The 16796-nt window shown below is 50.0% G+C and overlaps 1 protein-coding gene and 1 long non-coding RNA gene across 2 annotated transcripts in view; one reads left to right on the top strand and one right to left on the bottom strand.

Moving 5' to 3' along the window:
• The window catches only part of Cerk (Ceramide kinase), a 97075-nt gene that overhangs the window by 12689 nt on the left and 67590 nt on the right, over positions 1 to 16796 (top strand). The gene's annotated exons all lie outside the window — the stretch shown is intronic.
• Positions 11300 to 12942, bottom strand: LOC129382505 (uncharacterized). The gene is made up of 3 exons (XR_011894917.1): positions 12560 to 12942; positions 12405 to 12482; positions 11300 to 11453 (listed from the first exon to the last, which is right to left on the bottom strand). It is a non-coding gene; the product is annotated as an uncharacterized lncRNA (long non-coding RNA).

Raw genomic sequence — 16796 nt, forward strand, 5'->3', positions numbered from 1 at the left:
TCACTGGCTTCGATTAGTGTATTGCAACGTGCGCGCTAAAATAATTCGCTTAGAATTTAAATGGTGAGTTTTTCTTAATTAGTAAATTATGCGTATATGATTTCCAGTGTAAGTAATGTATACCTCTTCGTGTGTTCCAGGCAGATAAGTAGATTTGTGCTAAATGCAACATGTATTTAGAAAATGAGGGCGCATTAAAGTGTGACTGCCTTCAAGTTCGCCCTTTTAAGCAACCGCCCCTAAGGCAATAATAAAGTTAATCAATTAATTTTGTTGGTCAATTTGTTGAAGCTCACGCTATTAGCGGCAAAGTATGTGTCCACCTCGCCTAGGAACTCATCTGCAAGAACACCACCTTGGCTGCGCTTATGGCCTATGTATAAGAATCCTGCATGGTAAAAAAAAAGGAAAAAAAGAACACACACACACACACACACACACACACACACACACACACACACACACACACACACACACACACACACACACACACACACACACACACACACACACACACACACACACACACACACACCATTGAATGCACATACCGACCATGCACACTAAACGCGGTCACGTTTTCGGAGGTGCACAGTTTCACATTTTTACGGCGAACAGTAGACATATGAACTATATAGGGAATATGCTGTGCGTATTCGTCCGTCCGTCCGCGCAAGGGCTTCTAACGAGTCTCATAAACATAAAAATTGCGCGTTGGTGTGGTTCGGTCGCACCGAACCGTGCGCTCGCACCAGCGAGTCGAACCGCAGCGCGCATATATGCGGCTTTCATCGAGCACTGTTAGAAACAGTGAGCATGCGTTCCGACTGTTGTCAACACTGAAGCCAAGTTATATAACTTGACCCGTGAGATGACAGCTTCGAGCACAAGTATATGGGAATGCATTTGCAACAGATGTCATCGCTGTACTTTAACGCTCCGCGTGTGCTCACATATATAAGAAAACCACGATGTGGCTTAGTTGATTTAACGCCCACGAAAACGGTGACTATATATGTACATATATACACGCTTTTCTCCTGTCTGGCAGGCGAAGTTGTCGCTGAGCTTCTCGTTGCTCGACCACCATATTTCTTGCGTGGACCGCCCAAGTATATAGAAGCCTGGGATATATGGCGCCCAGAATATTTTGGGATACTCTTCCGGACGATGCCGGGTTCTGCGCCTTTGTGCAAGTCTCGCCATATCGCCATGACTGATTGGCTGAAAAGTGACTCAATTTCGGTGGATGTCATTCCCCCCCCCCCCCCCCCTTTTCATGTACTTTCCTCCACCTTGCGGGCTTCCGCAGAACTGATTTGTTCGTGACGCAATTTCGCTGCGCGAAATAGCACTGCTATATATACACGTCAATTCTCGACTTTGGTGTGCATGGTCGCCGCGAGGCGTAGTTGGAACGCAGCCTGTATATATATTTTCTTTGTGGCCTGGGTGCGGCGAACTTGCGTTCATGGCGGCGCCAAGATGCCGAAACAAGACTTCTGGCCGAGGTCATTGGGACGACGACTGGAACGTATACATTACATTACTATACGTAATTAGCCCGCGTGTGTGACGTAGGGAAAGAGAGGAAGGTCGTATACATTGGGGGAATTGAGAATGTACGCGGCTGAAGGCTGCGAGATGTGGGACGGCGATGCATTCAGCCTTCCATATCGCGCAACCACGACGAGAGATCTAAATTCGATCCGATCGAGAGCGAATATCGGGGTATATGGCGACGAAGACGGCAAGGTTTGGCATTGACGCCGAAGTGTACTATTATCTCCTTCCGCCGTTCATTACCAGTTTATATGTTCTTTTTCAATACCAGTTACACCCTCTGTGCATCGAACAAAAACGTGAGCCCCAGTCCATACACCGTCTCTCTCTCTCTCTCTCTCTCTCTCTCTCTCTCTCTCTCTCTCTCTCTCTAGCTGCGTCACGGTGGGAGCGCGCGGAACGGTGTTGCCTGCCGGCTGTTGTTGTTTACGCGTGCCAAGCATTTCTTTCCGTTGCGCCCGAAGCGTGACATACAAACCCACGGCGCCTTGGAGCTAGGTGCTCCTGAATTAGCGCTCGACCCTTCTCGCTTCGTTTATTCTTCCGCGCTTATTGCTGTACTTTATTTCTTGCTTCAGTCGCGGTGCATATAGCGACGCAACAAGCGTCCATGCCCTGCATATATAGCGTGCATGTTGGCAAGCTCTCTCAAATAGTTATGAGTGCGTCCCCGTCGCCCCTCCCCACTTTGTCCGTTTAACCGAAAAAAAAGAAAGAAAATATTTGCTTGACTGTAGCTCAGGGCCCTCCATTCGTTTTGCTCTCCTGTAGTGTGTTGCGACAGAATGTGCCCTATATATATATAGGGGGGTTCTTCAAAATTCAGCACGCAGGACCCGACGTAACATACGCAGGAAAGAGACGACGAACTTTTAGGAAGACTTATTTACTGAACGTTTTCAGTTGGTGGTCCAGCCACTGTACTCTGACGAAGGCTGGTCTGCTAGCCGAAAACGTTTAGTAAGTAAGTCTTCCTAAACGTTCGTCGTCTCTTTCCTGCGTATATATATATATATATATATATATATATATATATAAGCGTCGCCCTCGCAGACGACGCGACAGAGCTGCGAGGAGAAATGGCTGCACACAAGACAGATGTGATGTTTTACAGATGACGCTTCATGCTTACTTATACTCGCTTTACAACGTTCCTTTTGTGTTGGGGAAGAACTAAGACGGGCGCGACTTCCTTCAGAACGCTTCTTTAATATATAGCGTTGTCCCGTTGGCTAGCTGCTCGCAGCGGAGGCTCGTCCACCGGGTGTATACGGCCAAATCAATGCGTACGTTTCTTATAGGCCAGTGCATGATATGCTGCGGGATGGGGAACGCGAGTACGAGTCGAAACACGCTGAAGTGTACTTGTAGCGCGCTGTCGTTTTTCTGTAATTCTTGTTAATTGATGCCATTACTCCAAGTTCCGATATTGTGGGCTCTGAACTCTGAGTACCCCACCGCCACATCTTTCTTTCTTTCTTAACAGATGTTCGAAGGAATCCCTTCACCTATTACGTGTGTCCTTTATGTTAACCCCTGTATATTAACACGACGGAGCGACAAGTGCCAGGGGAGAACTCGGTGAGCTCAAACGCTGGACGACAACAGCGGTAGAGAGTTCTAGATTAGGGGGCCCCAAAGCAATTGCTTCTCCCCAATCTAAAACTCTCTAATCGCTGGAACAACGACGGCTACCGCAACAACAACGATAACAACAAATTGCTATTGCGAGATATACTTAATCAAAGCGCCGCCGAAACTTTTGCAGTACGATATAGTCGGCGCGAATCGCTTGACGACTTCGTTATTCCACGAAGGGCACCCTGCGTTTGGCTCCAGCGCATGCGACTGTATACAGTTGAAACTCGATTTAACGAAGCCATGACCACGCTCAAATTATTTCGTTATATCGGGAAGCTTGTAAAATCGAGCAATTAATTTTTCGGTCCTTCGAGATTTTAGAGTTGTAACGTAGAGACACGCAAAAGCTACCGTGGCATCGTATTTGCCGCTAACCCAGCCATCTGGTGCATAAACCATGCAATAACGAAAGCAACCACCGCGGGCCGCCCCTACTGAGGCGGTGTTGAGTCTGCTGTTCGGCGCATGTGTGCGGCGTGCGGCCTCGTCAAAATAAAGCTATAGGGCCGCGACTACGGCGCCTATAGATGTTTTAACGCGTTAGCTCTCGAGCGCACGCTCGAAGAAAAAACAGGCTGTGTCAAAATTAGAAAGAAACCACCGCTTTCTTTACTTATTTATTTCAGGAAAAAACTTCGTTAAATCGAGTTAGGCCAAGTTATAGTTTCGTTAATTCGGGTTGATGAGAACATTGAATACTATATAGATGGGTATACCTGCCGGGGAATGGGAATTTCTTCGTTAGATCGGGAACTTCGTAAAATCGGGTTTTTTCAGATCGAGTTTTAACTGTACATACGCAGACCGCGTCAGCTATACATTGAGACCCGAACGAATTCACAGAGGGCCTCCCACGGGACACAGCCACGGCCGGGCCAGCTCGGCTGTCTGATCGTCCCCAGCGCGGCGACGGCACACTCGCTCGCCTGCAGGCGTCGTTGTTGGGGTGGAGTAGGGGGGGGGAGGGAGTGGTGGGGGGGGGGGGGGCGAGGGCTGCTGTGAACGCAACGGCATCCCGGGTCGCACGTCCGCGTGCTCCACATAACCCGCGCAGAGCAGGCGGCGCCGCTGTACAGGGGGCGCGCGGCCGTTTTGTTACACGCACGCAGAGACGCCCGCGCGCCACCAGGATTTCCGGCCCGCAAACCCCGAGGGATATTGACGAGCACTCGCTCGATTTTTTGGCAGAGCGAACGACCGTGACGTGATGTCAGGCTTTTGCGGAGACGAGAGGCGCATGGCCTTTGTTTTGCAAGTTTAAACCCGTCTCGGGTATCAACGCGCGTTCGTCCGTTGACATTTGAAGTGACGCATTAACCGGGGCTGAGAGAACGTTTATGTTTTGTGTTGCTCGCCACGCGGTACGCGGCTTGCCGGTATGTTGCCGCGCGCGCTATATAGGTCCTGCGTTCGACTCCCGGCCGCGGCGGCGGTCGCATTCCGGCGGGGCGACGGAATTGCGAAATCGCGCTCGTGTATACTTATTGATTTAGGCGCACGTTATGGAGAATCTCAAGTGGTCGAGATTAACCAGGAGGTCTACACTGCGGCTTCTTGCATTAACCACAGTGCTGTGTATGCGGGACGTTGAACTCCACAATTTTTTACACGTATACGTTTTTTCGTTCTTGGGATCTTGTCTGGCTTACACCGAGCCCCCTCTTGCGGTAAAGGGCGGCCGTTCTACCACCGCATTAGCGTGATCGACTTGCTCATACGTTATTTAAGTTCAGCGCCTTTTTATACGTAAATCGAGCAGTGACTACCGCATATAGGTAGTCGCTGCAGCACTGCGTGTGCCTGCGAAAGGGCTTTGTTTTCTTCTTCTTTTTTTTCTTCTCCCTCCCGATTATGAGAGACCCTCCTGCCGCGCGCACGCAAGCTGTGACGACCTTGGCGATGCTATCTTGACATAAAAATTGTAACAGCGCAAACACATGCAACCACAAAGTACCGAGGACGAGACACAAGCTACAATTTTTATGTCAAGTATGCATCAACTCGCCCAGAAAGAAGTTTTAACGATGCTATCTGTTTGCTCAGCACCGAGGATCTCAGACCCTCGGTGTGCGTTTGCCGATCTGATTTCTTCCCGCGTTTTTTTTTCTTTTCTTTCTTTCTTTTTTCTTCAAGAGAGAAAAAGGGATGCAGTCGCACTGTGCAGGCAGGCGTGCGTTCTGCGGGACATTGCAAGCCAAACATCTTACATGCGATAGCAATTATTTGCGTACTGGTACGCGCGTCCCTTCATTCTAGAACACGAAGGGGAAAGGGACGCAGCGAGAGCGAATTACTCAAAGTGCCAGTGATACGAGGGAAGAAGTCAAAAGCACAGAAAGAGGGAGTACGTGGCTTCCGAGATCGGGGAGCGGTGGGCACGCCGCTGGATCTCGGAGCCAACGGGGAGAGGCGCCTCTTCACCCCGACTCCGGGAGAAGGAAGCGTTTGGAGGCACCCTACTAGAGTTACTACACCCTACCTTTCCCGTGTAATCACACCTTGGCTCGTTGAACGGCTTGGCATGAAGCACCAAATTTTGCGACACTTAGCGCACTCTCCCTGGCGGTCGGCTTGGGCTGCTTGCAGAATTTTAAAGCACCCATCGGTGCCTCTTTCTTCTTTTTCGTGTAATTTCTCACAGGAGTGCAAGGAATTGCAGAGTCATCTCGAGGTTCAGGACGAATCCTGTTGATTACTCTGTGCCTGATAAACACAGTCATTCCTATTCAACCAGGTCTAGGCGGAGCAATGCTACAATGCTCGCGCTGGCTGCAGGTAGCTTGAGAAGGCGCGGCTGTGAACCGCTTCGCGAAGAGGACGCCCCCCCCCACCCCCCCCCCCCCACCCCCCGTCCCCCTGTAGGAATGCCGTTCTTGTCAGAATTCGGCCATAGGAGCTTCGGTGTACTACTGTTCTTCTCAGTATCATAACGGCGCCGGCATGCACCATCTGGTTAATGCGCGGTGTTTAACACCGCCAAGTTCAGATGGTTAAAGCTGCGTTGTGTAATTGGTCAATGAAAAAGAGAAATTACATTATGATGAACGTTACTGCGTGTAGTAAGTGATCGGTCAGTTAAAACAAAACTAGTTTATTACCGGAAGATCAGCTACAAAATACAAAAAATACGTATAATTCATTACGAATAATTAATTTCATGTCATTCGTCACGTACAAATCTGCTCTGCTAATCGTCGCAGTTATCTTCGTTTCGGTATTTTTCTTTCGCGCTGAATTATTTATTCGCGCTCACTCGCATTCAAAAAGTAGAATGTAAACAAATAAACAACAATAATAATAATAATAAACACGTGCACACATCTCAGCTGTTCCGCATTTCTAAAAGAACCCGTTTTTATTCTTTCTTTCGTTCTTTCTTCTTTCTGCGCATCCGTTTCGTTACGAATGTCTGTCGTGGCGACGGTGTAAACGCCATCGTATGGGACTACCGAAACCAGTCGCGAACGACGCCACCGTTTATATCGCCATCTCTCGCACATTGCGCTGTAACTGCACCGCTATACAAGCTATACAAGCATCTTGTCTGCAACCTTCAGGCTTCTCCGACAACGGCGTTTTCTTTTTTCTCTCGTCCCCTCTTGTCTTACAAAACCAACACGCGGGATAACCTTTTCGCATGGTTTCGCGAGGAGAGTTGATATGGCTATATATAGTTATCCTGGGAGCTCGGCGACAACGGCCTCGATGGCGCGCGTATACCCATAAAGAGACGTCCGTCTCTTCCATCTTTGTCCTTTTACCGTGTATCGTCCTAGAAGAGCTTACAGCCTTCGACTTGCGCTGCGCGCGCGAGATGTTGAGTGGAGTAGTCGCATCGTTGCGTTCGCCTCTAATCTCGAGAGCCACTAACCGTGCAAGTTTTTTTTTTTCGCTGCATCGCGCGCGATAGATCGGCGTGAACGGACGCAACGAAACGCGTTATCAGACAAGTGATAACGGCTGAACTCCCCTGTAATCCCGGAGCTGTTGACCCGCATGTCACCGAGGAGATAGCGGCTGTGCTGCAAGGTTTGCCGTCTCTTTTGGTATATATGACTATATAGTGAACGAACGTGGTTTTTTAGTGTGTCGGTGGACCTCCTGTTTAAACGACTCGAAATGCAGAGCGACAACGCCTAGATAAGTTTCTGCGGTTAAGTCAAATTTTAGGAACTCTAATACACGAGCTTATTTGGAACTAAGTAGAACCTGCCCGGTACTTGCACAGCTGCACGGACGGTTGTTGCCGGAGGGCGGAGCAAGTGGGGAGAGTGTTTGGCGGGGAATTAGCGGGCCGGTAGTAATGGTGTAATTAACGAAGCGCGCGTTAATCTGGGAAGTGCAGTGCTAGCTGTTGATTTGCTTTGAATTTCTGATGTCCGTTGCGTGTCTGTTTACCGAACCACCGCAGTTTACCGCACTTATAGGTAGATGTAGAGATATCGAAATATCCACTTTCATTCATTCATTAATTCATCTAGGTCCTGATCGTGTCCGCCTAAACTGACGCACTCCGTCCACCTTCGGGGCCTTTGGTCTTTTTTAGGAATGTCTCGTATAGTGTTTCTTGAGTATGTCAGCTATAACATCAGCCAAGTTGCAAAACGAAAAGGAAAATATTTAAACGCACACGGTGCGAGATACAGTCAGGAGACCTAGGGTGTTCGGTCTTCAGACTTCTGCCGACTGAACACCATATATTTTTTTAAAAAATCGTATCTGACACCGAATTTTTTCTAAATATTTTCTTTTCGTTTAATATCTTGGTCAACGTTAGCTGGGACACACGGTATATATGTAAGCAGGATGGTAGAACGTGCTTACTGTCTGAGTACACTTCGCAGTCTTCTCATTGTGGTCTGTCCGGTAACCTCTGCAGGTGGCGCGCAGCGTTAGTAAAATCGAAAACGCGTTCGTTTCTGCGTGTTTTAATGAGTACTGCGTGATGTGTGCTTAGGTTGGCTGGAGCAGGAAGAAAGGTGCGAGGTATTCAAACGCAAGTGTAAGGAAGCGGCGATATCGACGCAGGGGGGGGGGGGGGGCGTGAAAACCGAACGCCCGTCTCCTTCGATCCCTACATTCCTCTTAATGCATCGCGCGTTCTGCGCAATCGGGCCGATATAGCGAGATAACGCTCGAGCGTCGTGATTTACTGCCCCCCCCCCCCCCTCCCCCTCCGGAAGATGATGTAAGAGGGACGAGATGGGACCCATCTCTATATACTGCGGCAGCGTTCACGAGGCTTGACGGAGGCATATATCCTTCTGAGCGGTGTCATCGCTCACGAAAGGAAGGTTCGGCGCTTTCACTTCGTTCTGTCGCATTTGTCGCGTTTCTTCGCGTCGAGCCGCATGAAATACGAGCGGCGGGCGTAACAGTAACTCATCGGTCGAAGATCTGCGCCGTCGGTGTGCCCGCTTGCGCGCATTGATGGTTTCCGGATAACGCACGTACGAGAGAGAGAGAGAGAGAGAGAGAGAGAGAGAGAGAGAAAGAGAAAATTAAAGTGGAGTCTTTCTCACTCGCCCTCCTCTCATTTCTTTCTTTCTTTCTTTCTTGCATCCTTCCTTCCTTCCTTCCTTCATTTATATCTCGCTCTCTTTCTTTCTTTCTTTATCCGTGTCGGTGATCCTTCGCCGAATGTCAACGACCTTGGCGCCCTTGGTGGTAAGAGGGCGGGGAGTTGGGGTCGCGCGGGGCTCATATACCAAGCCTGCTGAATCACTGAGGAAAAAAAAAGAAAAGACCGCTGCACCCCGCCCGTCCTTTTCACTTCTTGAAAGCAGCGCGGAAGACATGGGCGGTAGAGAAGACCGACACAGAGTGCTCGCCTTCTAGTTTTCTTCCTTGTACATGACTTTCGCTGTTTTCAAGCAGACACCAACGAGAAAAAGAAAATTTTGCCTGTGTACAAAGAAAGAAAGAAAAGAAAAGAAAGACACAGACAAGCAAAAAAAAAACGAACAAGCAAAACCATTCTAACCTCGCGCAGAGGCTTGGTATGCCTGAAAAGACTCGAGAAGGAGGACTGGTGGCGACGCCGCCTTGAAGTTCTCGCACTAGCTTGCCGCGACGTCACGGATTTTCTTGACGGCGGCCTGTGCCCGAGTCTTGTCAATTTTATATCGGCAAATGTAGACTTTATTGTCTTCTAAAGAAGAAAAGGAAAAGCGCAATGCTTAACTTAGCAAGTTTTGATAACTTTACTGACCCACAACTGCTTGAGACAAACAACATACTTTGAAATCTGTGAAATCACACCGACGTATTTTTTCTTTTTTTATTAATCAACCTCTTACCGCGAAATTAACGATAATGTAGTTTGTCTCCTTTAATATATTGTGGGACACAACCTGCTAGTGCTGGCCGACAGCTCACTGCCTTTTTCTCGACTGAAGAGAGAGAGAGAGAGAGAGAGAGAGAGAGAGATGGGCCATTCATGGGGAGCCACCTGCATGGGTTCTACCGTCCTTCTTCTTCGCCTTGTTTTCTCGTGGTGGCTTTACATATTCATGCAATAGACCGGTATATCATTCATTCATTTATTCATTCATTCATTCATTCACGCACACACTCGCTTGTTCGGTCGCGAGGCGTTCAGTGATCCTGGGCTGCACGGCGACCGCGGTCACTGTGTGATCGCCCGATTCGAATTGCTCGTGTTTATTAAGCTTGACTTATCTCTGCACCAGTTCACTTAGTCGGGATGCGTAATCTACGAGTGCCCTGGAGAAACAATGGGAACTCATCGAGATCTTCACCGGTGCAGTCATCTGTTAACCTCGCGCTATCGCCGCGCACGCGTGCGCTGCTGTGTCTTGCGTGCCGCGCTAGCCGCGTTGCGAGAACGGTGGGGCGTGCGAAGAGGAGACGCGTCTTGTATTGTTGTGAGGGGAAGGACTCCTCCAAGGGAGGAGGGCGAACGTCGACGGCGCTGAATGAAAGATTGCGGTGTACGAAACAAGAGCCCGATGGAAAGAAGAAAAAAAATAGACAAAGAAAGAATGCGCGGCTGGCGCTGTCATCTGCCAGAGCGTACGGGTCCGTGCAAACAGCTAGACTCCGTCTGACCAACTTCCGTGCTGTGAAGCGGAAGGTACGGTTCGCGTTAGCCTGCCGCGAACGGGGAACTAGAATGAAGAGCTCGCCCATAGAGTTGATAAAGATCTTACCCTATCGTCTTTGATCTGTGTGGCGCAACTACCTAGCTACGAGAGGTTGGGAACTGAGCTAGCCTTACGAAACCATAACTCGGGAGTTTCCGCATAAACCAACTCGTATCATAGCGTGCGATTTGACGAATTCCGGGTCGAAGCCTTGTGTATCACGATGCGCTTCACAGCACTGCCATCGTGGTTTGAACGAACGCAGCGGCAGTTGGCACAACTCTCTTGGGCTCCTCCGTTGTCTACCGCTAATCCCCTCTTGCACGACGCAAGCTTAACGGAAGGATTAGCGGCACACAATGGATGAACCTGGCTCCAGCTGTCTCGGTGACAGCGACGTCAATTCTTTCCTCCCGATTAACTAAAACAATCCGCAGCTTTTGGGGCGCTGCGCCCAAGTTCGCCGGACACGTCCGCGGAGCGGACGCCGTCTTCGATCACGCGTAATATGGACCAACCATTGGTTGGCGCGGCTATGCAGCAAAAGCGCCACGTGACGACGGCGAACGCCCGCAGCGCCATCGATCGTCGGCTGCCCTCCGAAGTGAAGCGAGGGGCCTTCTGGAGCCGAGATGTTTGCGTCTGCCTGCGCGCGTGCGTTTAGCGTATACACCAGAACACCGTGAATTCAAAGCACGCCGCCATATTGATGAGCGCCGGTCGCGCCATCTATCCCAAGCGCCGCGAAGTAGCAGGCCTGGGCTGCCACGCCGGGAGATGCGACCCGGCGCAAAAGCGAAACTTGGGCTTTTTAGCTGGGCGGAAGGCGTGTTTCGCGTTTTTTCTAGCCTGTCATTTTCGCTGTCTCGATTCAATCAAACTTCAAGACCTCATGCAAGTCCGCAATGACCACACTGAGTGATGTGCAGACTGCAGAAGCGAATACATCGGGTAACCACGTAACCTGTGAAGGATTTTACAGCACTGTGTTGGTGCCACATTTTATTAAAGCACGCAGAACATTGTCCTCTGCACTTTCAGTTTGGTCTTGTTTGTCATGGTCACTACTGGGTTGGCCGCGTTTGGCAACCAACTGGCGAGGTCGTTTGACTGCCTGATTAGCAGACGCCTGCCCTTCACCACCTGCACATTGAAAGCAATATATATGTTATAGTAAGAAGGGCTGTAGTTCTTTCCCATGCCATCACTGTTGCGAAGACAAAGTCCTCTCAAAATGAAATAGAAAATGCACCAGGCCAATTGTATCGCGCAACCCCTTAAGAGTACAACATTATAAGAACACAAGCCTACAGTACTCGAACAAGCAGCATGTGATGCTAAACCTGCACTCATTGGAAAATGAGGAACTACAGTAGTTATAATGTTCAACTACATGTGCAGTCAAAGCCCATATAACAGGGCGAGCATGACGGATGCAGGTTTTGCACAGTTGCACAAACCATCACAGGGCACATAAAATTACCATCCCTACTTAAAGCTGCATCATCAGGGAAGCCTTTGGTACAAGACAACAACCGCACCTGCATTCCAAAAAATTAGCCCCACCAACTGCAGCTACCTGGTATCAGACCTGTTTCGCTTGTGCGTGGCCATATCGGATTGTTAGCGCTCCCTTAGAAAACAGTAAAAGAAACTGGTGAGAAGGGGCAAAATTTTGTTACAAAATACAAGAATTAAGCACCTTATTTTCCTCGCCTTATGAACGGAAAAACTTTGCGCTTTGCCCTGCATAACAGCCCGCACGCAGTTTAGAGCTCAGGATGCTCAGATGAATTCGTTACGAATGACACCTGCAACACCAGCTCGTAAAGACAGGCGCGCCGCAAGAACGCCTTCGGCGACGAGCAGTCGTTGTTTACGTTTTTGTCGACGCATGCTACGTGACGAGCAGACTTCGTTTTACTTTCATTAGCAATAACGCTCACCAGCAGGGCAACATACTATTGTTTACAACTTGTCGTTCACGCTTAATGGTCATGCCGTGCAGCAGCTGCAAGTATCGCTAACCGCAAACTCAACTGTTCCGCTTAACCGTCGGGAGCTCTGCCTGAATGAAAACACGAAAAGGCTTGCCTTCTTGTTATAGCCAAGGCGAAGCACCGGCGCGGGATTCTGCTCTGTGGGCTTGTCCAGAAAGTGCTCGGAGCAAACCTGCGTGTTACACATATTGCGTTCGTAGGGCGCAAAGTTGAACGTGGCACCAAAATATACACAGATCGAATACTCACTCGTGCATTTTCACTGGGTTGGTAGTTCTTCCTATTCACTGCAGCTATCCACCGGTGGCGCAGCTTGTCATTCTTCGTTGCGGATGGAAATCGGTGCAGGCTGAAAACACCGCACCGGCACGATTCCCTACGGGTATTGTGCTCTTCGCAAACAGCGCTAAGCAACCTGCTCCTTTTCCGCTGGTTATTTTGACATCCAAACACGACGCAACGATGCCCAGATGACTTCTTGTACTTTGGATTCGCGTGAACGGGCACATTTCCGCACTTTGGAGTCCTAGAGCTAGCGCTAGCCATGTCTGCTGGTCGCCGGCGAACACGCTTTGGCAGCCCAGAACAAAATGGCGCTGGTCGACCGGGCAATCCGGGTGCGAGAGTATGCGTTCGATTAGCCTTGGTGCGAGGCTAGCGTGTTCTGGTCTATACGGTGCGCGACGTACTTCACGGTTGATTTCTCCCAACTCCGCCCGCTATGCTCCTCGCGCCGGGCGGTCCCCGTCGATCGACGGAACAAAAAGGAGGTTCGGGCAACGGCCAGAAGCACCGCTGCCTGCCTTCAGGATAAAGGGGCCCGTCGACCGCTGTCGCTTCTTTCTGCTTGTGCTGTTAGTGACACACAATCGCGCCTTCGGCGCTACAAGGTTGCGCAAAGCCTCTTTGGCATGCAACGCGCTTGCCTAGCGCGCGGCATTGCGCTGAATCCTCTAGACATAGAGAGAGAGAGAGAGAGAGAGAGGAGAAAGCGAAAGGAAACTGTCATTGGAGAATGCGGTCTTTGCACGGTCTCTCCCCGCACAGTTTTTAACTTTTTTTCCCCTCCTTTTATGCATTGTGCAGTAGTAGTCAGCGTTCTTTATTGTTGCCGCTGGCTCTTACAGCACAGCGGCGGCGCACAGGCGCGTACCTGTCGCTACCGGGGCACCGCGCAATCGTTCGCGTTGTCAGTTGTCTTCGATTACTTCCACGACACGCCAGCTGCTCCTTCGCGCAGCTCTGTACTTTCGACGCGGGCGCGGCTGTCTCGTCACTGCTCGCGAATGCAATTTATTGTTCCTTTATATTTCTTGGCTCGCCGGGTATACGTACCGCAGAATCTCGTCTCTTCGTTGTCGTAAGTGCTCCCGCGTATGCGCACATTCTGTGAACATGGGGGGCACTGCGCATTATGTTGAGTCCCGTGTGCGATGATAGACCGAGCTCGCTTAGTCGACTTGTAGGAGCTTCCCCGGATGACAGACACTTCTGGTGGCCGAGTGGTTTGTCTCGTTTCTTGCGCAACACTTCGGTGGAAGGAGGCTATGTACTATATACTGTGGCGTATGCATGATGTAGTGGCGGACTGATAGGAGGCGGGATGCGTGGTTGGCGAGTCGATGTCTAGCCCACCTCCGAGGAAAACGATAATGATGATGCTTGTGACAGTCGCCGCGAAATTTGATCGAAGGACCCTCAACTGTTACCTTGTTTTCACGTATAGGATCGAAGCGGCCAAATGCTGTATAGATTGCAGATGAATATCTTCTCTGTAGCTAGTTTCGAAACACTCTTCTTTTCTTTTTCGACATACATATTATAAAGCTATTGCATCAATCCATCCACGTCTCCTACACGTATGCCCTGTTTTCCGCCGTCGTCTATATCGCCTTTTTCTCTCTAATCTCTTTATCCGCGAATTCTATTTGTTTGGAACGAGACGGGATGCATCCCTGCATCTTGCCATGATGCCGCTGTTTAACCTCCGCCAATGTCAAGTTGCACCGGTCGGAATACCGCATTAGAGGCAAGACCAGAATCACTTCAACTCAGTGGCAATCGATACCTCGCCCCCATTCCTCTCCCCCCGTCCCTCCACCCCACCATCACTAGTGTAAGGCGCGCTGCTCTACGTAACGCAATCAGGCGTAACGGCTACCTCCAGCGCCCGTCCCCTTCCCCTCGCCACCTTCTGACTTCAATTAGTGAATTGAACAGGCCAGTCACGATGATGTTTCGGGGGACGGCGCTTTGCTAAATTCCGCGGCGTTCCGTCGCGAGACGAAATGCTTCTCTGCGGCGCAGTCAAGCCGGAGTGGTGGGCCGCCCACTCGGCGTGCCGTTGCCCTCGTCTCGGCGCTTTCGCATCGAAAAAGAAGAAAGAAACTGCCGGTGTCCGCGTCGAGGCCTCAAGGTCGTCCTCGCTCTGACGTCGTCGTCGGGTCGAACGACTGAACGTCGGGGCCGCGGTGCTTGTGGTAGGGAAGGTAGGAGGCCGACCGAACCGGCGGAGGATGGAGCAGCCAGGGCGGTGTGCTGCTTGCTGGTGCTGCTGCCGTGGAGGTGCGGACCGGTCCGCAGCAGAGCGCTGCGTAGCCGGATAAGGAGAGGACCACTTTCCTGGCGTCTACCGTGCGGGGGGGAGAAGGGGTGAGGGTGGTGGTCGGGACGGAACGGTATTTCGTTCGCCTCGTTTCTGCATGTGCGCATCGTGGACGTTCTGTGTTGGGCACCAGCACAGCAGCTTCAGCATGCATGACCCATGAGCGCACTCATGTCTTACTTGAGTGAGTGTTATGCGGACGTGTCTGCTGTTGCGTGTGTCCTTGTGGGTATGTGCGTGAGAGAGAGAAAGAAAGAGAGATAGATAGAGCAAGAAGTGGGAATTCAACGATAATAATTTTAAACAGACGATCGTCCGGATTTATCTTCTTTTTCATTGTATGTCTTCAGAGACCATCGGCTGGTAATGCGAAGGAGAATAAGTAAATAGCAAATAAATAGTAAAAAGTAAATAAGTATGTTTGGAAATGTTCACTTATTGTGTGCTCCGGACCGGCGTAATTATATTTCGCTGCACTCTAAAAAAAAAAAACAAAAGAAGGAAATCCGTCGTCTGCCGTTCTTACCTTGATGTTACCTTAATTTATACATTCTTTACTTATTTCTGTGAACGGTATAATACATCTTTTTCTAAATGTCCCTCCTGTGATAATGCCTTCGAGGCGACGCAGGTATTCTGTAACTAAAGTAAAGGCATATAAGAAAAGAAAAACACAACAAAAGGAGATGCTATAGGCCGCGTGTAGCATGGAGTTATGTCGGCAATGGCTGTTCAAAATTGGGCGCTGCAGGTCTTCGATCCCAACAACCGCGTCCGAGAAGTTGGTTCCGTTCTTCTGAAGCCCTGGGAAAGATAGATAGAAAGGCCTGTAAGTTCTAATATATCGCTACAAATTGAGCTTTGAGACCATGGTGAATTCGGGGAAGAAACATAGATGGCCGGGGAGAGGGAGCGCTTGAGAAATAAGAGGTTGGCGAACGCTAGCGCACACTGGGTTGTAAGGCAAATGGTTGAGCATTAGGTGAAGCGAGGGAGAGAGTGACGGGTACTGCGCGCACGCAAGAGGTATATAAGATGCCTAAGCAAGGGAATGCGGTGAATATCTGCAAACATGTGCCGACGTGTTCGATATGGGTAAGATGGCGCGCACCTATGTGTGTGTCTGCGCTTCTGCAGCGCGCCCCGGCCGGCAGATATACAGTGATCAACTTTTCTGACAGCGCTGCACCATATAGACACCGATTGTCTACGTGGGGGCCTACAGAGAGTCGTGCTCCTTTGAGTTCGCTCCATTTGGGTTCGGCAAAAGTCGCCGGCACCATATAGGCGCCTGCACGAAACGACAGAGACAAAAGCACTTGAGGTCACTTCGTGGTGCGTTGGACTAAATAGTTACTGCATTTGCTGTATACCTTTGGTAGCATATACAAACAAAGGTAGCATATACAGTAACTCTATTCTGGACCTTCTGCGCCTTTAGGCTGCAAATGCGCCTTCTTCGAAGTTGTTTCTTTCTTTTTTCACTTGCAACGCCGTGACGCCTGATTGGCGTATAGATCAAGAACAGTGCGTCCTTTCGCGGTATTCACGGTGTTCCCGAAAGTTATTCTGCCACGTCTTGCGTCGCGTTATATGCTCCCGAGTGAATATACATTTATTCTCGCGGCATAGAGCAGGCAAATCAGGTGTATGTACCAATTTCGACCCGATGGGGGGCATGCATGCATGCATGGAGTGCGATATATAGCCACGCTTCTACACGCGCGCGCCCAGCAACCTTGAGAACGTTGTGCACGTATACATATGTGGATGCGGTATGTATACACGCAGAAAGGTCTGTGCGTCACTCTATACTGTTAATTCTCAGAGGCCGTCAGTGTTCCTATTTCCCCATCTCTCATTTGCGGTGTTTCGCCGCAG

This window comes from Dermacentor andersoni, chromosome 6 (assembly GCF_023375885.2).
Source record: "Dermacentor andersoni chromosome 6, qqDerAnde1_hic_scaffold, whole genome shotgun sequence".
Classification (NCBI taxonomy): Eukaryota; Metazoa; Arthropoda; class Arachnida; order Ixodida; family Ixodidae; genus Dermacentor; species Dermacentor andersoni.